General features: G+C 39.1%; 1 protein-coding gene and 1 long non-coding RNA gene across 10 annotated transcripts in view; one reads left to right on the top strand and one right to left on the bottom strand.

Moving 5' to 3' along the window:
* Window positions 1–173: 173 nt before the first annotated feature.
* On the bottom strand, window positions 174–8,012 carry LOC149919740 (uncharacterized). 6 transcript variants are annotated; one of them, XR_016470043.1, is made up of 3 exons: window positions 7,842–7,958; window positions 1,041–1,228; window positions 174–592 (listed from the first exon to the last, which is right to left on the bottom strand). It is a non-coding gene; the product is annotated as an uncharacterized LOC149919740 (long non-coding RNA). The 6 variants fall into 6 exon arrangements; XR_016470039.1 differs by lacking the exon at window positions 7,842–7,958 and adding an exon at window positions 7,618–7,749; XR_016470041.1 differs by lacking the exon at window positions 7,842–7,958 and adding an exon at window positions 7,618–7,749 and having other exon boundaries at window positions 174–595.
* FAR2 (fatty acyl-CoA reductase 2) overlaps window positions 7,894–27,706 on the top strand; it is a 149,626-nt gene continuing 129,813 nt past the window's right edge. Inside the window, exon 1 of one of the 4 annotated variants that reach the window (XM_031606227.2) lies at window positions 7,894–8,016. The gene's annotated coding sequence lies outside the window, so the exon portion shown is untranslated. Of the gene's footprint in view, window positions 8,017–8,389; window positions 8,496–27,706 lie in introns of those variants that run through there. The other 3 variants (XM_090147926.1, XM_031606225.2, XM_090147921.1) reach the window with 3 other exon arrangements.

The raw sequence follows: 27,706 nt of genomic DNA on the forward strand, positions 1-27,706 counted from the left end.
ATTTCAAGCCTGTTCCTTGTGTCAAAAAAGTTGGGCATCTATAAATAGGAGTCTTTGGCAAGTCAAAATTACTAAAGACATAATTTTCTGCCATTATCACAGGAATAGACTTAATAGTTACAAGATTTTATTATTTTTATTTATTTGTTTATTCTCATAGGCTTCTACCCATAGTTAGATTCTTCAGGACAGCAAAATTATCTCTCTGCAGACTGTTTTATACATGTGCTCTTGGAGAACAGGATCCTTCTAGATATATTCCAGAATCTTCATCTCAATAAGCAGTATATTATCAAAATGTAGGTGCAAGATAAATGTATTACATATTACCTAAAATCAGTTCTTCTCAGGAGTTTCCTTTCAGTATTGCAGTGGTAACAGGGCAACTTCAACCTCAAAGAAATGTCATAGGTCAAGTTGCAAATTTTTAAAGACACAGGTAGAAATTCCTGGAAGAAAATAATGTCCAGTTGATGTTCAAGGTTTTTCCTTTAGCAGGAATTGCTCAGTGTTTCAAAGTATTTGCAGTCCTCTTTACAGGAAATTGATGGTATTTGGACTCCACGTTGTTCTCATGCTGTTCATTCTCATCCTGCTTAACATTAAAAAAAACAAAACACATATGTAATATTTGTGTTTTATATACTTTCACAAGAATTCAGATTGATTATTTCTTAAGACAATAAGCATATGCTTATGAAATCATTTGGCCATTTTCCCTCTCAGATCAATTTTGCTTAAGTGTAATAGAGACTGAAAAATTCTGAAACTCCTACAAGTTTTCAAAAAAATAAAAAATAGGAAAAGATGAAAATTCCAAATAATGACCTCTACTCGGTCCCATTATCTGTCTGGAGAGATGTCAGCCAGCTGGCTGCTCAGCACATACAAAACTCTTAAACAGCTGAATCTGTTTCCAAACAAGTGTGTGATCTGAGAATGTCACACTATCAAAGAGATAAACATTTATTTGACACCTTTCAGAGAGCTTTGGTTTGTTTGATTGATGTGAGAATTTACTAGCTAGAAATCAAATTCACCTGTAACAGTAACTTCATGATGTCTTCTTTTCAACTTTCCACATCTAACTTTTCTCTGGTCATCTAACAACTTCTTAAGACTCATGGTCACTGTTCATCAAAATCTTCTCTCTTCAGTTCAGCTAAATGCTAATTTTTCAAGCATAATTGCGCGTGCTTCTTTCATCAACTGCTGCTGTTAGGTTATTCTTGGGAACAAAATGCATTAAAGTGGGATTATTACTGAGACATATCAGGAAAGTAAGAAAAGTAGAAAATTGATAGTCCAACGTAGTTATTTACAAAACACATAACACAAGATGGGCAACTTAACAGTGAAATAACAAACAAAAACAAACAGAACAAAGTAATGTGTACACTAAGACCTGTTATGTTCAGGCATGATTATTTAAATATTTGTTAAAAACTGGTTTTCTGCAGCTGTCTGGGAAAGCTTAATGGTGAGTCTAACCTGTCCATGATGAATGGTGTGCACATGAGGAACCGCACAGCACAGGCACTGCATTGTGTTCAGCTTTCCTGGATGTTCCGCTGTAAGGTGGTTTTACTTCAGTAATTATCACTGTGACAGTAGCACCAGTTCCTGTAATTTGTATTTTTGTACTGCCAGTCATCTTGCTGGTTTCCTTGATTATTTCTGTTTGTATTATGCTCAGTAGTAAAAAGAAGCAGACAAAATTATATCAATTAGCCTCAGGTAAGTTTTGGCCTTCAATGGAAATGATGTTCTTTCAGCACCCCTGCCACAGACAGAGAAGCTTCTGCTGGGAGCTCTGATTGGAACTGCCCCAAACTCTGGATGTTTCTCCATGTTCTGCATTATGCAAGAGACCTTGAGGAAAATTATTTTGACATCAGAGAGGAAGGTGGCATTAAAACATAAATTGCTGGAAGCATGAAGTAAAGACCAGCACACAGCATTCTCTTAAACAGCATTTCCAAAATGACTGTCATTGAGTATGCACGACAGTAGTAAATGAGTCTTTTTAATTAAAAGAAAGTCTACAAAATTAAGTATAAAATGTCCTCTGGAAAATTTATTCATAACTGATCTTATAAATCATTCACCTAAATTCCAGAATATTAATTATTCTGATAAGCATTGCTTTCTCAAGCAAATATAAAATGAGAAATATTATCACTTTTTTTTTTTTTTTTTTTTTTTTTTTTTTTTTTTCCATTGGTTTGGAGAAGAGTAAAGTTTGCTTTACACAGACTTTGAAGTTTTTGTTCTGTGGGTCTCTCTCATGCCCAGGGAGTTGTGCCATGAGCATCATGAGAAGCAGAATGATATGAGCTGCGTGTATTCAAGAAATAGGAAAGGTTTTACAGTATGACACTGTCTGAATTGTCTCTCATGGTACTTGAGATGTTCCTTGGCTATCTTCTGACTGTGACTAGAAAAGCCTTTGCTAACAGCATTCCCCATGAAAGTTGTTGGGAAAATTTCTGCTCCAATAGGTTTTCTCAATTATCTTTATCCCAAAAAGAGACAGAGGAGAGTCTTCAGTTTTCTATATTCAAACAAAGGGAGAGTCTACTGGAGCATGCCCCTGCGGTGTCTCTCAAAGTAATGGGGGACACAGCCCCTCTTTTATCCCTGTACCCCAACAGTAGTGAGACCTTCCCCCTTTCCCCATTGGCTGAGGTATTCGGGGGTTCACAATCTCCTCAGTTTGCCTATCACACACTCATCCCTCCAAGTAGGTACCTCCCTTCATTTCCTTTCTTTACACATACTTTGTAATCTGGATTCTGAATTTGTTGTTTTGCCCAAATACAACTATCTTCGTGTCCTGTAAAGTCTGTCACTCTCTGTACTGTCCAGCAGACAAGCTAGTATCTCTTATATACTTGCAAGATATGTTTGTTTAACCAGTTCTTCTCAGATTTTATTTTGAAAGGACATCTTATCCTTTCTCGTTTAATCTCAAGAGTAAAAAGTTGTTTGGACTCCTGGACATAATGTAAACCCAGAATTTTTCCTTCTACTAACTAGCAGATAATGAAACTCTCACTGAGATAGCTGTTAAATCTGCCAGCGTGCAATGTTTTAAGCTGAATGCTCTGTCCAGGTATGAACAGGGTATGCTTAGGGAAATGACAACAGGATCTAATCCAAGACAGTATCTACCTGTAATCATGACCTTAAGTGGGGATTTTCCCAGATAAAGCAGACAGGTTTTTTTGTCTGAGTCAAAAGTCACCGTGGTTATTCTTGTGTCTGTGCTAAGCCAGGGCTGCGAACCACTGCAACTTAAGCTGCTGTTTGGAGAAATCTTCATCTGAACTGAGAATCTACCTTCATACCCTTGCAGAAATGAACTTGGAAGAGAGAAGTAGTTTACATTTATTTCTCTGATGTTCTCATTGTGGCTGAGGTCTCTTCTGTGTAGGTGCCCCTTCTGGTAAGGTAAGAAAGTAGAATTCAGATGCAGCAAATAGTATTCATGTAGATATTAATGAGTAGAAAGGCAAATGTTACTACTTTTTGGTGTGAAGGACATCAAATCTTCCCACTAAGGGGTGAAGAACCTAATTTTTGCTGGTTTTCTGGGCACCATGTTTAGGTGTAGAACACTTTATTCAACTTGAGAAGGACTCAGACTTTCCAGAACAATCCAATTATATTTCCCTAAGCTGTCAGTAAAATAAAAACATTTTTCTCTGTTGAAATAAGACAGGAAAATTGCAAGAGAGAAGGTCTTTAAGAAGGCTAAGCACAAGAAAGAAAAAAGAATGGAAATATTTTCAGCAGCCAGACAACCTAAGTAATTCTATTTGAAAAATAAACAGTAATACTAAAATGACTATTGTACGTTTTCTTGGTGTACTTTGATATCTCATTGCAATGATTTATGATAAATTGTTAAGATTAACAATATGGATTATTTTTTTTTTCAGTTTATATATCTTCTGAGATCTTCTATTATTTCTTCAGACTAAGCCACTTTATATTTAAAACAAACAAAATCAAAACAAAACACCCATTTTTGCTTATTATTCCCAAAGATGTTGAAAACAGTTTTATGAATAGTAATTCCATGATCAGAATAATAGCTAACCTCAAAATAAGCAATAATTTTTTTCAAGAATGGGTCACAAATGTTCTACCAAGTCTTTTAAGACTCAGGATACATAAACTGGTTTTGGATGTTCAAACAAGTTCACCATACAGAGTTACTGCCATTGATTCTTAACAGAGGTGAAGTTATTTAATGCTTCACCTATTAAAAGGCACCAGAGTATATGATGAGTCATACAGTGGCTTTAAAACTGATTAGAGGAAGATGCACCACAAGTGCAATTAAGACATTTACTTGACTATGAAGTAATTTAATTTCTTAAAAAATTGTATTCAAACCCTTTTCATATAAATGAGCAGATTAACCACTTCAATTGCATTGAGACAAACCTCTGTCCTTGCTCCATCACCCTTACCATGAAGAACTTCCTTTGCATATTGGTGCAGAACTTCCTATGCTCCAGTTTACAGCCACTTCCCCCTTGTTCTCTCCCAACAGACCGCTGAAAAGAGGTTGTCCATACTCCTTTGTCTCTCAACTTAAGACATTTATAAACATTAATCAGATCCCCTCTCAGTCTTCTTTTCTCAAGGCTAAACAGATCCAGGTCAGTCAGCCTTTCCTCATAGGGGAGATGCTCCAGGTCCTTTATCATCTTTGTGGCCCTCTGCTGGACCCTTTCAAGAAGATCTCTGTCTTTTTTGTATTGGGGAGCACAGAACTGGATACAGTACTCCAGGTGAGGCCTGACCAGGGTGGAGTAGAGGGGGAGGATCACCTCCCTTGATGTGCTGGTCACAGTCCTTTTAATGCACCCCAGGATCCCATTGGCCTTCTTGGCCATTGGAGGACACTGCTGACTCATACCCAACCTGTTGACAACCAGGAACTCCAGGTCTTTCTCCGCAGGGCTCCTCTCCAGCAGGTTATGCCCCAACCTGTACTGACACTCATTATTCCTTCCCAGGTGCAAGATTATACACTTGCTTCTGTTAAACCTCATCTGTTTTCTTACTGCACAGCTCTTGCTTCTTCTTTTTTTTTTTTTTTTTTTTTTGTACCCATAAGCCTTTATTGACATTTGTCTCCAACTTTTTAATGATATGAAGGTATGAAGGTGTGTAAATGAAGCTTAAGGAAAAAGTAGTTTCTTCAGCTTGGCTTTTTTTCAAGGAAAGAATTTGTACTGTTAAATCTGCGAGAGAGGTACACTTTTTTAACCTGTAGGCTATTCAAAACAAAATTCTTCACTACTAAATCCTACACCTGAACTCAACATACGAAGTGAGGGTAAAAAAAAGCAAAAATAATTGCCACAGGATGTTCATGCTTCAGGTTACAGTAAGGCAGCATTGTGTCTGGTACAGATTTGTAATTGTAATACTAAGAATATTGACTGACCTTGTAAGAATTAAACTGCCCTAATTAAACTTCTTCTCTAATTTACATGAAGGATTTGTAACATAACTTAGTTCATCATCTGTAAAGGTAAGGTTTTATACTGAGGCCAGTTGTCCCAGCAATACTCAGTTATGTGTTTCAGATGGTCAACATCTCTATCCCCTGCTCCCTAGCCATTTGTTGGAGACAAGGTACACTGACAAAAGAAGCGAGGGACGTGCTCCTCTTACTCTTCTGGTACTAGCTTTGTGGATCTTTGTCAGGCAACCATCCTTAAGCAGTTTTGTGTCATAGTTTAATGACTGTTTGATGTAAAAATTCACCTTTCCTACCCATGTGCCTTCCTTATGCAGCTTAAGATGGAAGTTCAGGTTTGTGCAATCTTTCATAAGCTTTGTTTCAAATTTAGGCTTAGGAGAACTGTACTTCATTTGCAAACAAGACTTTGTATTATCAGTAGTTCAAGAGCAATGGATTTGAAAGGGTTAATTAAGAAAGAATAGTGGGCATTAACCTCCCATTTGTACTTCAGGGCCGAGTACCCTGGAAAGTTCATATTTTTTACTGCTTTTAAGCATTTGTGATGTACTACTTCAACCTGTTAAAAAACATCTTTTTAGCCAGGCGTTTGGTCTTCCCCTACCAGTGACAGCGAGCTGTTTTGCAACCTTCCATTTTTTGATTCAAAGGGCAGTAGCTCGGGTTGGCACTGCATAATGATTCTTGATTGTTTCTTCATCTTGTTAATCACACTATCCCCTCAGCTTTTCATGGAAGCTATCATGAACTGCATCTGACATGCCACACCTGCTCAATGTTGCAACTGGTTTTAGTTGGTAAATCTTCACCAAGCCTGCTCACTTTTTCCAAACTTTACAAAGGAATTTCAATAGATTTGTAATTTGAAGGTAATTTGCCGCCTTCTTGAATGAATTTTCGCAAGAATTGATGCTAATCAAGCTCTCTGTTCAGTATGCTGGAAGACAACATGAGCAATATTTCTAATTCTGTGCTTCCCAGAAGCTTTGTTTCTGGTTATTTTTCAAAATGCAAGATCACTGTTACTGGAAAAAGCTACTCTTGATCCCTATTTTGTGTTAAGCTGGAAGTTTAAGTATGGATTTTTCAGTTAGACAGAGGTTTCTGCAGCCCACTGAGGCAGATACTTACATTAAATGAGATGTAGGCAACCAAAACCCTGTTTACCCCTAATTATTTGAAACGTCATCAGTCTCTTTCAGCAATTGTGACTTCCTTGGGTAAGAACTACTTTCAGTGGTTTCTTTCCTTGTAAGTTTCCTCCCACAATATTTCCAATGAATGAATTTAAAACATCTTTGCTTGAACTTGTGGATTCTTTGTAAGGAAATTTTTAAATAAAAGCTAGAAATTCAACTGTCCTGTTAAGTGTTCTAACCCTCTATGAGACTGCTGCTTTCACAAATAGCCAGATGGTATCTGATGGTATTTAGGTGATGCAGTCAGTGTGCCCTACAACCTACATCTTTGCATGAGATGAATAAACTGAACTATCTGATGTCACACAAATAACCTTACTCTAGCTCTGTAAGTAGTGGAGAGCTGTTGACATACATCTTTGGTAACTGGAACTTTTTATGATTCAGGTTGGTCTGAAGAGCCCTATACTGAAATTACAGCTCAACATTACAGTACGAGTAGCAAAATACATATTGCATAGATGCTAGGCAGAATGAGGTGAAAACATAAAAGCATACCTCCTTTAGAGACTCCAGCTAGTCTTAAAGCTTAACACCCAGGTATGCAAACACATACTCAAGAAGCTTTCTGACAAATGGCAGACACCTGCAGCCTTTAAACATCTCAAGGATGGCGTTAGAGACAAAAAAAACCCTGCAGCTGTGAGTGCAGTATGTAATCCCCCTCCCTCTGGAGGTCTGCTTACTGCTGGTACTGATTCAGTCAGTAGTGGTCACCTTACCCAATGTTTCTGGTTCTTTTTTTTTTTGGTTTTTTTTTTTTTCCAGTGCTAATAAACTGATGATGGCAAATAGACAAACACGCCCTTGTTAAATTAATTAATGCTTGTACACACTGTGCAATGATCCATATAAAAGCATCACTTCTTGCTTGTTCACAAATTGGGTTGAAAAGATCTTTCTGATGTTTACCTTTAGTAGCTGAAATGAGAAAGCTAGCAGTTGTGCTTGAGTAGGTAGGTTGTACATCTCTTCATTTTTTCTACTTAATAGCTGCAACGCAAGTTGAGTGACAAGCGCACCACGACATTCTTCCTCATCATTTTAAATGCAGAGCCGAATAGATGGGCTTTAAGCAGACGAGGGAACATCGTTCTTTGTACTTCAGAGGCCGGTCTAGGAACAGTTGGACTTACCCCTTCCCCGTGATTTCCTCTAGCCTTCAGGACCCCATCCCAGCACCGACCACTGCCGGGTGGGAGGAGGACGAGAGCAGAAGACAGGAAGGGGCTCGGGGAGGCGCTGAGGAGCTGCTGCTCGCCTCGTGCGCCACGGGCAGCTAGGAGCTGGCAGCGGATCCCCGCCATCCCGGTAAGGAGAGGAGCTGCGGGGAGAGCCTTTCCTTGTACTGTCTTCTGATGCCTGGTGGCATCGCGGGCGGGTTGCGGGCGCGGAGAGGAGGCGACGCCGTGAGCTGTGGAGGCTAGAGACGGGGTGGCCTGAGCGTGGGGCCTGGGACGTCTCCTCGCCCACTCCCAGTAGATTCCCACTGTGGAGGAGCGGAGCCCCGGCGGCCTGAGCCGCTCCGCATCTCCGGCTCACAGCCCTCCACCCCAGCTCCGAGAGGCGGTGGAGGAAAAGACAGAGCGGGGGCTGCTCCTCCCTCTCTCGGCCGGATATATAGTATAAAATGCAGAAGGGGAGGAGAGGTTTATAATTTTTTACAATTTTTTTTTTTTTTCCTCCTTTCTCCACCGCCTCCTTTTCTTTGCCGGGAGTTGCTTACGTGTTAGGGAAGGTGGGGGCAGCGGTTTGCAGACGGGAATTGGTTGGAGAAGCGGGAACTGAAGGTAACGAGCCGCCAGGGGCACGAGAAGGAAGCAGAAATGTTAAAAATAATAGTAATAAGGAAAAGAAATAGGGTGGGGAGAAGATGAGGAGGCCAGGCTGCGGAGGGCTGACGTTACTCGGGGAGTCGGCCGGGGGGAGCGGGGCCGGGCCGGGCCGGCTGCAGCCCCCGTCGCTGCGGGAGCCGCGCTGTTCTGGGCCGCACTGGGCGGGGAACGCGGGCTCCCGGGCAGCCCCCGGTGCTGTGTGGTGCCGCGGTGGAGCGGAGGCCCGAGCCTCTACGGAGCTCTCGTTTCTCGCTGGGGAAGTTGAAGCCGGGGCGCAGCCCTACGGATGAGGAGTGAGGCAAGCGGTTCCTGCGCTGCTTCACAGCGAGGTTTGCGCTGTGTAGGGCTGTTTTGTAACGCAGTGCTGTCAGTAAATAAATAAATAGAAAAATTCTAATGCAGTTTAATGGGAGGCTTGCCATTTTGGTTTTCCTGTTATTAGGCCCTACATTAAAAAAAAAAAAAGCATAATATTAGACAGCAATAGAGTTCCAGTTGTATGAAGAGGTCTTGTTGTTCTGAAACTTGCTGCTGTTCTCTGTTTCTTGATTGGGAAATTATTGGGTGTCCTTGCTGCCCACCCACACAGCATGAAGATTTAACCCAAATTTCATTGCAGGATCCTGTGAGGATCTCCTCAGGTTTCTAGATATTAGAGACATGTGACCTCGTCTCCTACAGCTCTTTGCAGTAATGTTATTACTCAGAACAATTTACTTTTTACATATTTGCCTCGGAGCCTTTTAAGGGCATTACTAGAGAGACAAATAACTAATGACAGACCATTACCTTGCAGTGAAACAGAAGTTGATTTGCTCAGAAATATCACAGCACAGATTCAGTCAAAGGAAATATTTTAGACCTTATTTTTAACATTAGTGAAATTTATTAATAGGCTGGAGAAATCTACTCCAAAGTCTATATCTGCTGTAGTTCACTCGAATTTATATTAACATAAGAGTAAAATTGAAATATGTAGTAATCCCAAAGGTAGCCTATCAGAATCCCAACGCCTGTGTTGCTTTAGAGCACAACTTCCTGCATGTGCATGCATTCTGGGAACCTTTCTCTCCACTTGGTAAGAAGCTGATGTCAGTTGAGAAAGATGCTACTGGAGTTTGTTTTCATCCTCATCTGCTTTATCAAAACCATCATCGTTTTCTGCTTATCTGTAATGTTCTTAAATAGGAAAAATGCAGGTTTTGTTCATGATTGTGTAATATGTTCATCTTTTCTTTAAAGTAACTACACAGTTTTAAAAACTATAGATAGTTGCTTTAGTGGAGCTGTAGAATCCCTATTTTTACCTAAATCTTCAGTGCCTTAATCTTCCGCTATAGTTTTGTAGAAACAATGGTTTAAAACTTTCCCTCTGTGTTTTGGGGTATTTGTCTCTATTCTCCACAAAACATAGAAAATTTTGGGGTGGATGGGATGAGGAGAGCTGCACTTGCTCCAAGGTATCTGAATTAAACATGAAGCAATAGCAGATATAAGCCAGCCTTTCTTTATATTTAGAGGATGTTTAAGGATACATCACATATGATACTGTAACAAACCTACAAATTCTTAATTTCTGCCAATTTGGGTTCCAGTTCTAATCCTTTTAAGAATCCCAAAATTAAGATTTGTTTAGATGAGTCATAGGGAAAAGCATTTTTTAAGTGTGCTTAACAGCTTGAAAATAGTGTAACAGCCTGAGTAAGTAAAACCTGTAGAGAGTTATCTGGGGGGGGGGAGGGGAGGGGAAGAAAAGAGAGAAAAACAGCTAGAGAGAGACTGATGGAAAGGTAGTAAGTAGGGAATTACCTGCTAACAAGCATAAAATTAGCAGCTTTATAAACTTCCCATGGTTTCTCCAAAGTCGGTTCAGATTTGGCAGACATGGCTTATCAGGGCTGGCTGGGTGGAGGATATTGTTCCATTGTAGGAGTGCTGGCATGGAGAACGTTGGTGATGAGAGAGTGGGAGGTTTGTGTTAATAAATATGGATTATGTGACCAAAGGCATTTGGTTGGCATGGTGTGGCAGAGGAACATGAATGAGTGGTTGATATCTTCAGTAGACTCTGAAGCTTCTAACTTCAGTTCCTATAACAGAGTGTAATTCCAACACGTCAGTCTGTGATGTTACACTGTAAGAAACTTTTTAAATTTTTCCTTTATATTCCACCTGGGAATTTACTAATTCTTACCACTTAAGATTATTTTTTCTAAAGGCAGACGATCCATCCCTTTGATACGTTAAAATTACATGAATGAGGGAATAATGAAAAAGGGGAAAAATAACTAACAGGTTTTAAAATGGGGAAAGGGAAGAGAAACGCAATTTATTGTTGCTATCACAGATGTGAGTAGTTTGTAGAAGCCAAAGGGTAGTGCAGTGTAATGCTGTGGAGATGAGGACGCCACTGAATGCTTTTCTTACCTGGGAAATACTGCTTATTGTGTTATTTTGCTTTGCTGTGTTTATAGGGAAATGTTGGGGGATAATGTTAGCATTGTTCTGTAACTGCATTATTATCCCATTTTTACTATTTAAAACTACAAGTTTTCTTATCCCCAAAGCTTCTGGGACCAAAAAATAGTCTTAGGAAATGTCAGTTTGATCATTGCAATGCTATCCAATGAAACTAATGCTATCTAAGCTGTTAGCAGTAGACAGTGGAAAGAATTGTGTATCTATAAACATACCTAGAAGTAAGTGCTGATCAAAGCATGCTGACTTCCCTGGTACAACAAGCTGTTGTACAAAGGTAGTTCTTGCCTTGGGCGTATGTTGTTCGTCTGTACAAAAGTGAAGCTGTTGTTGGAGGTCAGCAAAATATGCCTCTCAGTAAGGCAAACACTGTAATTCTGTGGTCATTTTAATTTACCACAAATGTAGGCTGCTGCTGGAGGGTCAACCTGCCCACATTGCCTCTGGCTGTAAGTTCTTCATCTTTCATTTGTGCTGGTGCTATCGTTTGTGGCCACACGCAAATCCATTCTTGTTACTGTTGGCTGGGCTTTTTCAGCTGGATGCATTCTGGCACTGATTCAATGTCTGACTGAAAGTCAGTGGAGATGTGCTGTTGGAAAGCGCAGGCCAGTCCTCTCAATGCTCCTCATAAGAGAAATCCCAGACTAGAGATGATCGTACTGTAGTGTAATGAGCTTGCCCTGTCCCAGTTAACAATTCTATATGCTTTCCAGATTGCGTTTTGTTTGCATCTGGCCTGTTAGGAGGATGAGGAGGGAATTTGTTAACCATTGTCCACTTGTGTAGCTGCACCCTGTGAGGGCCTGGTGAAGCTATGAAAGAGGAAACTCAAAGGACAAAAGGTTTTTGTAAATAGCTGTGCCCTTGATGCAGTAGGGCCTCACCATGGCATGCTAAAAACATCGCCTTCCTGTGCTCCAGATGCAGATCTCTGAATGTAGGTTTTGAGTCAGTTCTGCTGCTGTTGCTTGCAAACCTGCTTATCCTGTATTTAAATTGCAGACTTCTTTAGCTGCAGTATGTCTTTGCTGTTCTGTACTTTGCTGTACTGGGCTAATAAGGCTCAGACTTACGGCATGAATTGTTGCTATGATGATTAATTCTTGGCACAGGATGATCAAGGCCACAGAACCAGTCATGGGGCAGTGTTGCCTGAATTTGTTGTTTCTTCAGAACTTTTGGTCTTCTGTGAGTCAGATAAGGTGGATTATTGTGCAGTGCTGCTATGGGTAACCATGCATTGTAGCATCAGCCCTCCCTGATAACCAATGTACAGCTGGCAAAAGTTCATTTTCATTTGTTATCACAACTAAGTCTGTAACTCATGTTTTTAATACCTTCCAAGATAGACAGACTTTACAAAAAATAATAATAATTTAAAAAATCTGATTTAAATATTGTTTTCAGGCTTCCTTTAGAAAATGTAGTTGTCTTTGAATGATGTACTTACATAGACTACAGTGTCAAAATTACAGTTAATTAGGCGTTTACATAGTGAAATAGTAGTAGGATCTTCTATATGCAGGCATATAATTAATTTTGTATTGCTAATTACTGGAGGCTGGAAATCCTCTCACCCTCAAATTCTTGCTTAAGTTACTTTTTGCTAAAGAATGAGGCATATTAAAGGTTTAGCAAAAATACTTGTATTTTGGCTGTGATTGTGTTGAGTTCTAAGCTTTTATTAGCTGTCTTTTGTAAGAGTTGCTTGCAGATGTGTTTTTCTTTGTGCGTACCTGTGTTTAGGCAGTTACAGGTGACTGGAATCCATGTAGGACATTGGGTTTTCTCCATTCTTACAGAAAAGATGTGTTGTGCCACATAAATAAACTCTTGTGTTTTGCTCATTTGTTTTCTGCTGTGCGGCATTGAGAACTCCCTTTTTTGTTTTACTTTTCTGAAAATAGCTGCAAAACCTGTTGACTGAAGGAAAGAGATTTCCTGATTTCGTTTCTGGTCCTGTAAAGAATGTAGATTTATTTTGCAGTAGCTTATTCAGGAGGGCTTTTTCTTATGCAAGGTGCATTCTGTATGGATACACTGTAGTGTCAGTACTGTCTCTATAATATTCCTTCAGAAGTTGCCTTGATATTGTGAGCAAAATCATGAAAGTGTAAAGTGATTGCAGTGTTGTTACTTTTTGAAAAACAAACAAAAAAGCAACCTCAAACCATTGGTGGTGAGTAAGGGAAAGGTTCTCAACAAAGAATACAGTTATACTGTTTAATAAAATAGAAAATGAAAGTAAGGGTTATATTGAGATTATATCAAACTAGTTCAGTGCAGAGATACGATGTAGACAATGTTTCACATCTCTTTTGAGCTTCTCGCTACAAGAAGGAGGCTGAAGCCCTGGAGAATGCCCTAAGAGGGGGCAACAAAGCTGGTGAAGGGGCTGGAGCACAAGTCTTATGAAGAGCTGTTGAGGGAATTGGTGTTTAGTCTGGTGAAGACAAGGCTCACTGGAGACTTAATTGCTCTCTACAACTACCTGAAAAGAGATTGTATCAAGGTAGGGATTGGCCTCTTTTCCCAGGTAACTAGCAATAGGACAAGAAGTTACGTATTTAAGTTGCACCAGGGAAGGTTGAGGTTGATTAGGAGAAATTTCTTCACAAAAAGAGTGGTGAGGTACAGGTTGCCCAGGGAGGCGATGGGGTCACCATCCATAGAGGTGTTTGAGAAGTGTGTAGATGTGGCACAGAGTGACATGGTTAGTGGGCATGGTGGTGGTGGGTTGATGGTTGGCCTAGATGATCTTAGTGGTATTCTGCAACCTTTATGATTCTGTGATGGTTAGTTAGCTTTCATCAGTGGCTTACAACAGGCAGGGCTTCTGTAGTGAGGCAGAACAGGTCTGGAGGTGGGAGGAAGGAAAATGAACAAGTACGCTTTGCTGATCCTGTCCTGGCTCTGTGGCAGCCGGTGAGGTCAGCAGTTGCTGATTTTCTTTAGTGAGACAAGGAGAGAAGAGAGGGGGAATCACTTTCTCTGCCAGCATCAAGCTGAGTCAGTAGAAGAGCAGAGCCAGGGACTGCTGCAAATCTTTTCAAAACCATCTGCTTTTACCACCTGTCATTGCTTATTCACCAACACATAGTCTTGTTTGGAATTAGTATTAAAAATCTTTAAGTATGAAACTAAGTGCATTTCTTCTGAAGTTCCTTCATATGTTTGTATTTCTTATGGAGAGCTAGAGAAGTATTTGCTCTCTGTAGGGGGAGAGAACTTGCATTTCCAACATAAAACACTTTCTGATGTTGTTCATACTGTGAACAGGACTGATGTTGGTTATCAGCTGATCTGAAATGGATTATATGATTCAATTCTGTTTAAAAATAACTTAAAGGACAATTTTTGATCGTGAAGTTTTGTTACACAAGCAGTCCTTAGAAAAACTTCCATTGCATGCAGTGACATCAGCTACTTAATTGCTTTTAGCTTTATGCTGTGGAAACAACACAGGCTTCTAGATTTCCTTTGGCTACTGAGTTGAATGTCAGTGCCCTGACGTCCCTGAGTTCTTTGTTGGATCCAAAAAAATTTTGGAGAAACTGTCTGCAGGTCATTACCAAGGTACTCAGACTCTCACATAGTCACATTTCTAAATGGAATGTGACATAATTATACCTTTAGACATTCTTTACTTCATATCTATGCAGCCTCACTGCTTTACTTCTGATGCTGCAGAATTTGCTTGTGTTTTTGACAAGATCTCTTTTTATGCAAACCCAGGGATCTGATAGCCGCATAGTCTAATGTTGCACTCACTAGATCCACTTCTAAGGACTACAGCTGGTCTTTTCAGGGTATAGCTCTTTGCCCCAAGATCTTTTCTTCAGTAATGTACATACATCATTGCCTTGTTGTTTTCCTATGGAGTCCCTAAGTTTGTCATTTGTAGGGAGAAATGAAATGGCAGATCAAGATGTTATAGGCATTGAATGACAATGTCTTCTATTGGTGACCTCTTTCAAGTGCCCATTGCTTTTATCTCAATTAGATACTCCAGAACAAGCTGAATGTATTTATATCCAACTAGGGTGGCATAAAGTGCTAGTGAAACTCTCCCTTTTAAATGAAATTATCTTGGCAACACTGTTACAAAGAGGGCTTGGAGCGCAGGGATATCAGGTGTTCGTGCCATGCTCTGTTGTACACATCAACCCAGTCATTAAATATTGTGCATAAATACAATAGCAAGCCTGTGAATTAATTGAAAAACTTTCAGAGTTCTGCAGGTAACTAGTGCTTTTAACCATAAAACCACATTTAGCTGTATTTCTGAGTTGTCTTCATTTTTATGTTTCTGTTCAGTGGCTACTCCTTCCCCACATATTCTCAAAGCAGCCAGTAGTTTGTTACATATGCCTCAATTCAAAGTTTTAGGGAATGCTGAAAATCCTAAATAATATATTGATTTGATGGGAGATGTTGGATCTTGGTGTCTCTTTTGGCTAATATTTTTTTTTCATTTCCCGTATTTCCTAATCAGTGTGTTTTCTCCCAGGTATTTTGTTTTGTTCTTTTGCCTCATTCTACTGTCTAGCTCACAGAAAAGATGGGGAGTCTGTGTTCTTAAAGATTTATTTTGTCTGAGGTGTGTGGCTTCACCTTCACTTTGGCCTGCTGCTGATCATTGCAATGTGATGGCAACAGCTATCTATGTATGAAGGAACTGTGAATAGAATTTAACCCATCTTTACCATGTTCTGAAGCAGTTTTATATTTATACTAAAACCAGTGCTTGACAGTTATGTGACTCAAATCCTGGTGCAGTGCTGTTTGCTGAGATAGCTGATAGGCAGAGGAGAAATGCTTTTTCCTCTGGGTACTGCTGTTTCCCATACATAATACATTGAGTGTTTGGTCCAGCTTTTCTAATGAATTTTTGTACTGGGCAATATACAAAGTGAGATTCAAGCAATCCTTTTTTTTTTTACAGAGGGTAAGGATGAATAGTCTTTCACTGGAAAGCCTAATGCTTTGTCAGGCTCAGGGGTTTTCAAGAACTGATTAGACACTGCTTACTGCTGATGAACTTTTTTTGGCATGCAGGTCAGGGATCAGATAAAACTACACGCTTCCAAGATGATGAAACAACATCCTGTATTTAAGTATGAAATCTCTGGACTCTAATCAGTGATGATACTGGTAAACCAAGCACATGTGCAAAAGTAAACTCTGGTTTGGCAGCAAGGCAGTAACTATATAAATCTGCTTTAGCTGCTCATACTGCAGCAATGCAAGTATGTGGGGAGGTCATAGTTCTCTAGTTCCTCTCAGAAGGCCTATGCCTGTTATTGATACATTTATTGTAGTTCTTTCAAATAGTATATGGCTGTATATTTAATTCTGAACACCTTTCTGTCATCCTTTCTGCAAGACTAGATTTCCCTTCAGACCTGATGTGAGGGAGGATGGATTTCTTTGTGACTGTTTCTTCTTTACTCTTGAAGTTGAATACAGTTTTAAACTCTCATTATTAAAGGCTGTAGTAAATAAACCATTTAATTAAACTCTGGCCAGAGTTTCCATCATTTCCATCCATTGACTGAGTCCTTGAAAGTGAGGAAGTTACGGCCTCCTGCTGCAAAATAATTTTTATTTGACAAAAAACAAGGACTGTATTTCTCAGTAACATTTAATTCCCATGGCAATGTGGCGAATGAAAAGCTGGTCGTGAGCCTGCAGTGTGAACTTGCCACATAGAAGGCCAACAGTGTCCTGGACTGCATCAAAAGAGGGGTGGTCAGCAGGGCAAGAATGTTCCTCCTCTGCTCTGCCCTTCTGAGGCTCCGTCTGGAGTACTGCATCTGTGCCTGGGGCCCCAGCATAACAAAGATGTGGAGCTGTTGGAGCAGGTTCAGAGAAGGGCCACAAAGAGGATCAAGGGGCTGGAGAAAGGTTAAGGAAATTGGTCTGGTTTAGCTTAGAGAGAGAAGACTTTGGGGAGACCTCACTGTGGCCTGTCAGAACTTGAAGACAGCTTACGTGTGGGGTGGTAGCCAGCATTTTACACTCACAAAATGTGACAAGGGGGAATGGCTTTAAACTGAAAGAGGGACAATTTAGGTTAGATATTAGGAAAATATCTTTCATCAGAGAGTGACGAGGCACCTGAACAGATTGTCGAGAGAATTTGTGGATGCTCCATTCCTGGAGGTGTTCAAGGCCAGGCTGGATAGGGCTCTGGGAAGCCTCATCTAATGGTTGGCGATCCTGCCTGTGGTAGGGAAGCTGGAACTAGACAATCCTTAAGTTGTTTTCCTACCCAAACCATTCTGTGATTCTATGCAGTTTTATTCTGAAAAATGAAGAGAAGTAGTCAGGAGCTCTTCATACTACACAAAATGACTGAGTTTTCACTAGTGTCCCATAAGTAGCTATTATGTTTTCTGTAAGGTATGATGCCAAAATCTTACAAATCAGAACATTTCATTTTCACCAACAGAGATATTTTATGCCTTTGATACTTGCTTTGAAGTCAGTATGTTCAGGAAGATTAAGGCCAGGAAAGTATGTTAAGTATGAATCTGTGATGAAAAGATCATACTTTATTGCCTTATCTTTAAAAAGCCACTTTTTTCATACTTTCTTCTTTCAAATTTTTCACTATGGGAGGGAGCTCTGCAGTCAAGCTCATTACTTTGTCCAGTTTGAATACTTAACATGTCTTATTTAAAAAGCAATTTCTGAACAAATGTGACTGAAAAATAAAGTGTCGTCTTTGTCTTCCAATACATGAGGTTGTAAACCAGCATCTGTAGGAGACAGTACCTTGAGTTGAATGTTTCTTCATTGTTTACATCAGCCATCTAATATACTGTAAAAAATAGTTGATATAGTTTTAGCAAGGGCATATATGTTCTTTTCTTTGTGTAATTTTGATGTTTATCCTAATATATCTGACAGTTCTGTTGGATTCATAAGAATAAAGTATGTTGGGGCACAGACAAAGTCATCTGTATCATCTTGAGAAGGTTTTCTGCCAGAATGTATTAATGGTTAATATGTTTGTCTATTTCATTTGTACTTTCTTTGTTATATATATATATGTTTGCCCATATGCATGTTTCTCATCTAGTGCTGCAGTATTAGTACTCAAAAGCAAAGAGAGCTGAGCAAAGGATGCAAGTAATAATCTCTGGTGCAAGGGGAAGTGGAAACCAGGTAGACATAGTAGATTTCAAGTCACAGATAAAGAGGTCTGCTATATCCTCAGTGAAGAGAAAGATAGTGCTTTGCATCTGTTTTCTATTTCACTGTGAGCAATAACTATGCACTTTAACACAGTATAAATGCATTGTATTATAACATACTGGAAGGACTAGCACCTTGTATTTTGTAAAGGGTTTGCCATCTCTTTTTCTAACTTAATACTGATTATTGTTAACAGCACAGGTGGAATTTGTTTTTGGACATCTGGAAGGCAGTGTCATAGTGAATATCTAGATTCTCTAATATCTTAACTCAGAAGCAAACTAGTGATGTGTCTTCAACAGATTGAAGTCCCTCATAAATTAGGTTTAAGAGGATATGTAGCAGTTGTGTGGTGAACATTCAGGAAGCTTTCCTTACAAGTTTATTAGGACAGTGAAGGGGACTCTTAGTGGATTTCCTTCCTTCCCTTAGAGAAACTATATCCTTGCAGAATCCAGATGTAGCCTAGTAATTTTATTCCTGTTATGCAAGTATGGGTTCATATGTTAGAACTGTGAGCTATTCTGTTTCTTCATTTGAAGATACTGTTAAGGATACGATCAAAAGTTTTCTTGGGTATTTCTAGACTCTCTAGACTCTCTGTTCTCCCTTAACATGCATTGTTGCTCTAGTGAACTAGAGATTTTGCTTCTCTTCTTTCCAGTATCACTGGCTGCTTGTGAAAGGTACTTATTGCTAGATGGTTTCCCATTAAGACTGAGGTAAGAGTGCTTTGATGTTGTAAGAGGATGAGGTGAGGATAAATACCATTTTCTCAGAGCCCAACTGGTATGGAACTGAATGTGCAAGGAAGAGATGACTTTCTTGCAATGTGACATAGCAAGTAAGAGGCGGCATCTCTATTCCAAATGTGATTCTTGTACAGAAACAAAGATTATCTAAAGGAACGTAATCCAGCAGTGTTCCACAGCAAGTGAATACTTTATCCTTGAGAAATACTTAAAAAAGCTGATTGTATTCAAATTTATCAGGATGGGTAGGATTTATCTTAGGATGCTGTGACATGAGTGTTGCAATTGCAGTGCAGTTTTTTTATGAAACAAGATGCTAGAGAGATATCTGAAGGTTAGAAAAAAGCTATAATTTCATTAATTTTTAAGAAGAGTAACAAGGAGAAGCTGAGGATCTACAGGGCAGCCGGCCTTATCACCACTTCTAGAAATATTGTGAATCACATCTGCCTGTAACTTTTTTCTAAATGTGAAGGATGAGATTGTCATTGGGAACAGTCAAGCTAGGTGTACCAAGGACAAATTGCTTGAGCAATCTGAGTGTCTTTTGCAATTGAATGACTAACCATGCAGAGGAGGGGATATCAGTCAGTATAGTATTCCCTGACTTCAGTGGGATGTATTCACGAAGGAAGGTTTGGAATATTAATTGAAGGTATATCTTGTTGGATAGACTGAAAATTGCCTGGATATTTGGATTAAGAAGGTACCATCAGTAGCTCTCTTGTTTCATTGTTGTCACCAACAAGTGGCCTATGAGGGATTAGTCAGTACTGTTGTATCTGACAATTATCTAGATAGAAAGATAGAATGTGCATTGTAAAAAAATTTGTAGATCATGTTACGGAGGCAGGAGAGAGTTTAATAAATCAAATGGTAGAAATTCATCTGGTCTTTAAGGAAGCCTGACCTCTTTAACAACAATTTCATGAAAGTCAGCAAGAATAAACTTTGTGCCTGTGTAGACTAGCTATAAATTTTTCAGCAGGAAGTGAAGAGTTCTAACATGTTACCCAGGAAGGTAGTGGAATTTCTCCTTCGAAATTTATAAGGCTCACCAGTACAAATTGTGGATGACCCAGTGTAGCACTGGCGACAGTGCCTTGTCAAGCAGAACTCTGAGGTGATCATCTCCAGAGGGCCCTTCCAGCTAACTTTTCTGTGATTTTTAGAAGTCTGTTCGAGTCAGAATCTGCCCAGGGTATCATGGCCTCTAGTAATGTGGAGGAAGAATTTTGTGTGGTTGTGACATTTGTACATCTGCAGTAGTGGGCATGGAATGATGAACAGTGGAAGCTCCTCTACTCGAAAGATTTTTCTCCCTGTCATCAGCTTGAATTCTGTCTCTGCTCAAGAATTCCTTAATTCCATGTCTTAATATGTTGTTAGCATTTTTCAGATTTCCTGCGCTTTTGGCTCAACTGGGAAAAACAATGTTCAGAAGACCATGTGAATCTAAGTAGTTTTTATTTCAGTTGAGTTAAGGTTGTTTATTAAGAATTATATCTACTTATCCATTCCTTCTCTTTTCCAAAGTGCACCAGGAGGTAAAATCAGCTGTCAGGATCACAATAGATCTGTTTTCATAGATTGGTGTTTATGATAATTGGTTTGTTTTCAATTATATTGATTCCTTTTAATTCTGCAGCATTGACTGACAAGTGCTGCAATATTTAATTGAAGGTGGTAAGGGATAAAGGAAAAAATAGACAACTTAAAGCCAGGATAATTGAGAGTATGGTTTTATCAGTAATCCAAGATAGGAGTGGAGACAGACAGAATTGGGTCAGACTTTGCACAAGTAAAAGAGCAAACACCTAAAGTCCTAGTTCCTCAGACTCACAGCCAGGGTTCCAGTTCAGGAATGCTGTGAGTGGCAGTGTCACGGAGTGCACCCTGAATACCATCCCTCCCATGGGACTGCTTGGAAAAGGTTTTGCACTTATTTGTTGGTCATCTTTTGAGTTCCAGATTAACATCAATGCCAATTGCGTCAGAACCATGTAAATGTGACTGTGTTATTTCAAGGCTGATATCTGTCCCAAACCTGTTTTATTTCTTTCACTTGATGCCTGAACCAAGAGATCTTGGAACCTGGAGATTTCTGGGAGTCGAATCACATTAGAGGCTTCAGATCTCACTTATGTTGTCATAATTGTGTAGAGAAAAGGATTGTAAAAATAATTTTTAAAAAATTGTACTGAATTCAGGGGGTAGTTTGGAAAAGCCTGGATTTGAACTTCTGGCTTTAGCTGATGTTAGCAGATTCGGGAAACAATGCTCAAGTAACTAAAACAAACAAAACCTTCTTAACATATGGTTGTGGTCTTTTATTTCCTTGCTCTGTGTTTTTCCATGAAGTAGTTTTTTCAAGCTACGCCTATTTGATTAAAGTAGGCATTGCTTTGATTTGGTGCATCCTATTCTGCTAGAATGCTGTGCATTAAAAAGAGATAATATACCAAATTAATGCTCTGAGCAGACATGGTTTTCCTTTCTGTGCTCAGTATTGCTATCACAAAACTTCCCTCCAAATCACAACTGATTAGAAAAGTTGCCATTGAAGCTATATGTGGTATATCTTATCTGTTTTTATCACAAAACAGAACAACCTAGTTTCAAATGAAATGCTTGCTTTTTGTATTCCTTCCTGCACAAACTTTGATCATTTATTGTTACTGTTTATTTATTTCAAGAAACAGTTTTCTTTTTAGAAAATTTCCATCATGAATTGGTAGAAGTTGTTCCTACATGTGAACAGGGTTTTTCCACTATCAGGATTTAGTATGCTTGTTACAGCTTATCTTAAGCATCATGCTTTGCTGCAGGAGTTTTACAGGAAGGAATCTTGATGTGAGTGCCTCTGTCGGATAAATTTTCGCAAGAGAGTAATTATGATCGAGTCTAGATCTCCGAGGACACAAATTTGGGGAAAAAAAGTAATTCAGTATGGGAAATCATGGAAATATATTTTGTGGAGGGGTGTGTGTTTTCATGTTTTCAATTCAGAAATAGAAGTAATAACCAGAGAGCAAATGCTTTGGGTACAAGGGTAGCTTGGTCATGCTAGTCTGGGGCTATATCTGGTGTCTTTCAGCAATTGTCAAAGCTCTGAGCAGTTCTGTCTGAGCCTCAGCAAGTTTCAAACTGCATTTGGCTGTGTTTACTGGCTGGTTTGTGCTGTCCCTCTGCTGTTTAGGTTATTCTGCATTATTGTCTCCTGTATGCCTGTTGTCTGCTACCTTGCATAAGCTACATGAGAGTTACCTCTACCAGAGAATCTGAATGTTAAATTACAGACATAAACTTCCATACTCCTAGAAACTGCATTATGTAAACTTGCTTCTGTTTCTAGCCAGTACACGTTGCAAGAGACTTTATAAAATTAAATTATGAAGAGACAACAGCTAATAAGGTAGGAGTGCAATAGTGTAAAATCCCAATTTGATCCAGAAGTTGAAACATCATTGTTATAAAAACAGATGCAAAAACCTGTCTAGGGCTTTGTGGTTCTCTTGTGAATTCCTTGGATTTGATCTGCTGTTTTGCTATACCTCAAAGTGGTCCAGCCTGTAAACTCCACCAGGGTTTGTGGAAACAAGTGATAAGCACATAGCTTCAACATGAATTGTAACATTATCTGTATTTATTGTTCCTGTTTGTCTTGTAATGTGTGGCCTGCTGATTTGTATTATTTAAATTTTCACTTTGTGCTTAGACTTTGGACTGGTTTTTATTTGAAACATGAAAGGTTTGCAAGATGAAATATGAATACAGTTTCCTGAAGGACCTTTGTCTATGCAAAGGCAAGAGAAATATGGCTCTGGGGATGCTTGTACTGAAGTGACAATGTTAATGTGATCCCATTCCTCCCCTTTTTTTGAAGAGTTATGGAGAACACAATCACACAAACCTCAGGCTGTAACTTGCTCCTCTCCTGAAACCACCAGAGCAGAATTGCCCCAGTGGTAGCTCTGTTTCTGTACTTGGCTTTCTGGGTCATGAGGAAGAAAGAGGCTGCTTTTATGTCATAAAAACTTGTAAAGAAGTAAAATCACGTGTGTCTCTGGAGAGAAGACCATGTGCATTGTATGGGTAGCGCTTTACAATCTGAGAGCATCACTTTGCACAGATGTTTTTTTCAAACCTGAATATATTTGAAACAAGGCTTATTGGTGTGCAAGTAGCAGCAGTGCTGTGTGGGCATTTGAAGACATCAGAAACACACCAGTACTTGTAAATCCTGTATTCAAGCTGGATGTAAAGTAATTATCACAGGAGTTGGCATGGACTTAGTACCTACAGCATGTTTAATAGTCAACTCCCTATTTGGAACACTGATCCTAATGAAAACTATATAAAAATGCCACCATGAGATTAGAAACTATGACACAACTTTTGCAGGCAAAAATTATTATGCAAAACCATATACAAAAGTGGACCCTGTCTGCTTAGCAATGGGCATTTCTGCAGCCTTCTATGAGGAAATGGAGTCACTCTGCACACTGCTACTGTAACAACCTGCAGAACAGCAATGGGGCAGAGTTTGAAGGCAAAACTTTCTTTGCATTTCCTTATGAGTCTATAGCCTTATTAAAACTGGTAACTGTGAAGGCAGCTGGCTTGTATAGTGACCCTGAATAATTTAAACAACTCAGAAAAGGGTGTGTACTCTCCTGCTCATTAGTTAAATGGATAGATTCAGTGCCTCAAATCAGGCAGTATGGAAGAGCTCCTGTATTCTGCCTAGTAGAAGGGAAAGAGTTTTTTTTATAGTTGTTGAAAATGCTTCATTTTCTAGCTAAAAGAAGTGTATCAAATTCTGTAAAAATACAACCAGGCAGTAAACAGTCTCTTTTTAAGTTCCTTGCTGTAAGATTCTTTTATTCAATGAAGCACATAAACTGAGCAGATGAGTTGGGAACACATAATCTTTGAACCCTTCCTCGCTTTGGTTTACAGACATTCTGATTTGGCTTCAAGGGTGATTCTTCTTAAATCCTGCTCTCCTCAAGTGATAACGTTTTCATCAGGTGCTTCTCTTCATGAAACATAAATCACTTCCACAAAAAAGAATAACTGAATAATTAAAAATAAGACAAACAAGCAAATCTGTTTGATTTTGTTACCTATAGTCTTCTCTCTGTGGTGATCAAGACTGTGAAAACAGAAATTCACTGATATCACAAAGTCCAGGAAATGGTTACTGAGGGAAAAAAAAAAAAAGAGCTGCTGCAGGGGTTGTCCTGGTGTTGCTAAGGATAACAATACTACAATAAAGCGTAACAGATACATAGCTATAGCTGAGAGCAATGTATGTTGTCTTGGTTGGTATCTTCTGACTGTTAGCTGTAGCACAACTTTCTATGTGTGTAAGCTCTCAATTCATGTTATTTATATGCAAAGCAAAGTCTAGTTTTTATTTAGGATGAAGTCTCTGAAATCTCAATTTCTGCAATAAATGTATTGTTATGCTGTGAGTACAAAATCTGTCAGAAAACACAACTCCTCATTTGGTTTACTGCTTGGTGCAAAATACTCAGCTGCTGAGATCATCACTTGGGACAGCTGAACTTTTCTCTGTGTAGTTTTCATTTTGATCGTTCAGATTTGTTTTGTTTAGGAAAACATGTTTCCTTTGAGCACAGTGTAAGTAATTATTTGTCTTGTTCATATAAGCTTAAGGCTAATACTGTAAATCACACCCTTTTTTTTTTCTCCATTTAAATTTTATTTATTTGGTGATATGCAGTCAAATACTCTTTGGCATCTTAGACTTGGATATCTAGTACTAGTAGTAGAAGAAAGGGGATGTTCCCATCTGGTTCATGCATGAGCATCAATTTTATTTCATCAGTCTTTCTATAACCCTTTGTTGTCCTAAGTTTACATTTTGAGCTTGTCTTTTGAACCTTTCCAAAGATGGAAAGGGAAATTTAACAAGTTTTACTCAGTTTTGTGACAATTAATTATCTGTAGACTTAAGATTTAGAAAGTATAGGTCTGAATATCTTTTAGTGGATTTGGTTCAGGCAGTTAACATTTCAAAGCAAATGAACTTGATTTGGTCACAGGTGTGAAGGGCCAGGTATTTAACTTTATTTTCTAATAAACAGCAGTTAACAGTTGCTAATTACATCTTAATATAAGGTACATTTAGAGTGCCTTGAAATTATACATGTCAACACAGTAAGCCATGATTTTGATGCAGCAGCTGACACTTTGTGAGTACCTCTGCATTACTGCTCCAGTCAGAGACCCATTTTGACAGGCCAGAGGCTTTATCCTTATATGAATTTTTCTTTCTGTCCTTTTTATGTGTGAGTTTTAGATCTATTAGATTTTCAAGGTATGATTGGAAATAGCCTAACATTTATGTCCTAAGGCCTTCTTCACAAGACTTGCTGATGTAACTTACTGCTGCTTAACCTTCCTCTTACTTCTGTTATTTTTTTCCAGTGGAGCCAGTTATTGACAAAGATTGTTTTGTTTTGCTTTTTTTGGATTTTTTTCTAATAACTGGCAGGCTGTTACGTGGCATACACTCAATTGCATGCTTGGATTAAATTACGTCACTTGATTTGTCAATCCGGCAGTTGTAATGTTTGGAAGATGTCTCAAAAACTATTTTAGAAGAAATATATACATATTTATACTTAATTTCTTTAATCATCATCAAAACATGTCTAAGTAAAACCACAAAATAATTATGTTAAAAAACATACAAAAAAATACATCTTTTACAAGCAGATCATTGACTCTCCCGTCTTGAATTGTGCAAACACAAATTAATACCAAACTGTCCTTTTGTAAATAAGCCTAGTTTTAGATAAAGCTTGCTTTCTTTTCTTCTCCTTCACCTTGCCTAGCATTAAAGCAAAAGCACCTTTGTTCCAGGCTTTTACACATGCATGCCAAACACACTTCTGAGTGATCAAACAAAAGCTTGACAACAACTTTGGCTTATGCCTGTTGAGTTAGTAAACTTTGTGTGCCACAAGCATTGTTGTAGAATAAATTTAAAAGCAACCAGCTTCCACTGAGTGTTTCTCTCCAAAACAGACTGAGTGAACATTCCCTCTGGTTGACCAGCACTCAGAAGATCCTATTGGAAAAAGAATTGATGCTCTCTTAGATGGCTGCAGATCTTTGCAGCTGTGTCTGAGTACAACTCTGACACAAAGGGGGGGATTGCGTGAGAGCCTCACTTGTCTTCCAGTCATTAGCATCTTCTGGGGCTGAAGCCAACCTGAAAGCAGTGGGTAGGGAGCAGAGGACTTACGAGGGGCTGGCAATGCCAAGATGAGGTTCTTCTTTTGAGGTTTGACTAGAAATGCAACTTCTGCTGTGATGGCAAACACCAAATTTTCATTGCTCAACAGCTGACACAAACAGAAGATGAGAGGGCTGAGCTTTTCCTTTCTGTGTCTAAAGAGGGGGGGCTAAAAGAAAGAAAGGGACAGACTTCTCAGAAGGGTCTGTTATGATAAAACAAGGGGGAATGATTTCAAACTAAAAGAGGGGATGCTTAGATTGGATATTAAGGGAAAAAATTATTTTCAATAATGATAGTGAATCGCTGGAACAGGTTGTCCAGAGAGGTGGTGGGTGCCCCATCCCTGGAGGCATTAATGGTCCAGCTGGAGGGGACTCTGAGCAGCCTGATCTAGCTGTAGATGTCCCTGTTCATTGGAGGGGAATTGGATTAGGTGACCTTAAAGGTTCCTTCCAACTCAAACAGTTTTTTGAAAAACCATGTACTTTTCTCTGAAAGCTGCTTTGGAGAAAATAAGAAAACAGGGGAACTGTAGATGCCACTTCCACTCTATCTGTATGTTTTGAATTCAAACTTCACTGGACTGTAAAATATTCACAAAACCTGGCAGAGGCTTGCTTTCAAATTTATAAGGTCAGTATCCTCTACATAATTCTTAACTGTATTTGAAGTACTACTGCGTTATTTCTGTGATTAATGAGAACAACCAAAACCTAATAATATTAGGATTGTAATTGTCTCACAGACTTCCCTTTAGACGACTAAACAGATCTTTTACAACTATGTTTAAAAATTTATTTTACATGGTCTCCAAATGCTTTATCTTTTAGAAATTGGAAACATAGGACTTTGTATGAGGGCTATTCCAAAGGTAATGCCTCTTATTTTATTACACTAGCCCACAATATCAGAGGCAGATGTTGGTGATATGGCAGTAGAGGTTGAATCTTCCTGCCAGTATTCCATTAGATTCCGTTGCCATGCAACAGGTGGCAGGGACAGTCTGACAAAATGGTGTCTGACACGAAGCAAAGGTGTCACTGAATTCCTCCATGCAGAAAAAAAATGGCACCCATTGAAATTCATCGACACTTGCTGGACATTTATGGAGACCAAACAGTGGATGTGAGTACAGTGAGGTGGTGCATAGTGCATTTTGGCCATGGTAATAGTGGCAGTGGATCACCTCCACTCATGCAGATGTTTATGAGCAGAGCATACAGTTCGTTGCTGGTGAGAATGCATAGCGAACTGTGGTGACTGCATTGTAAAAACAGTGTTTTGTAGCTGAGAATTTTCTCTGTCAAAGTGTTATTGTACTCTTTGTATCTGTTTTAATTTCCATGGAATTAGATAGTTCTAAAAGTAATGCCTCCTACCTACTTATTTTACTAATTATAAGTAGAACTGAGAAGGACCTGAAAAAATTCCTCAGGATGGTTTTTTGTTTGTTT

This window comes from Phasianus colchicus, chromosome 1, assembly GCF_987193195.1.
Source record: "Phasianus colchicus chromosome 1, bPhaCol1.hap1.1, whole genome shotgun sequence".
Taxonomy (NCBI): domain Eukaryota; kingdom Metazoa; phylum Chordata; class Aves; order Galliformes; family Phasianidae; genus Phasianus; species Phasianus colchicus.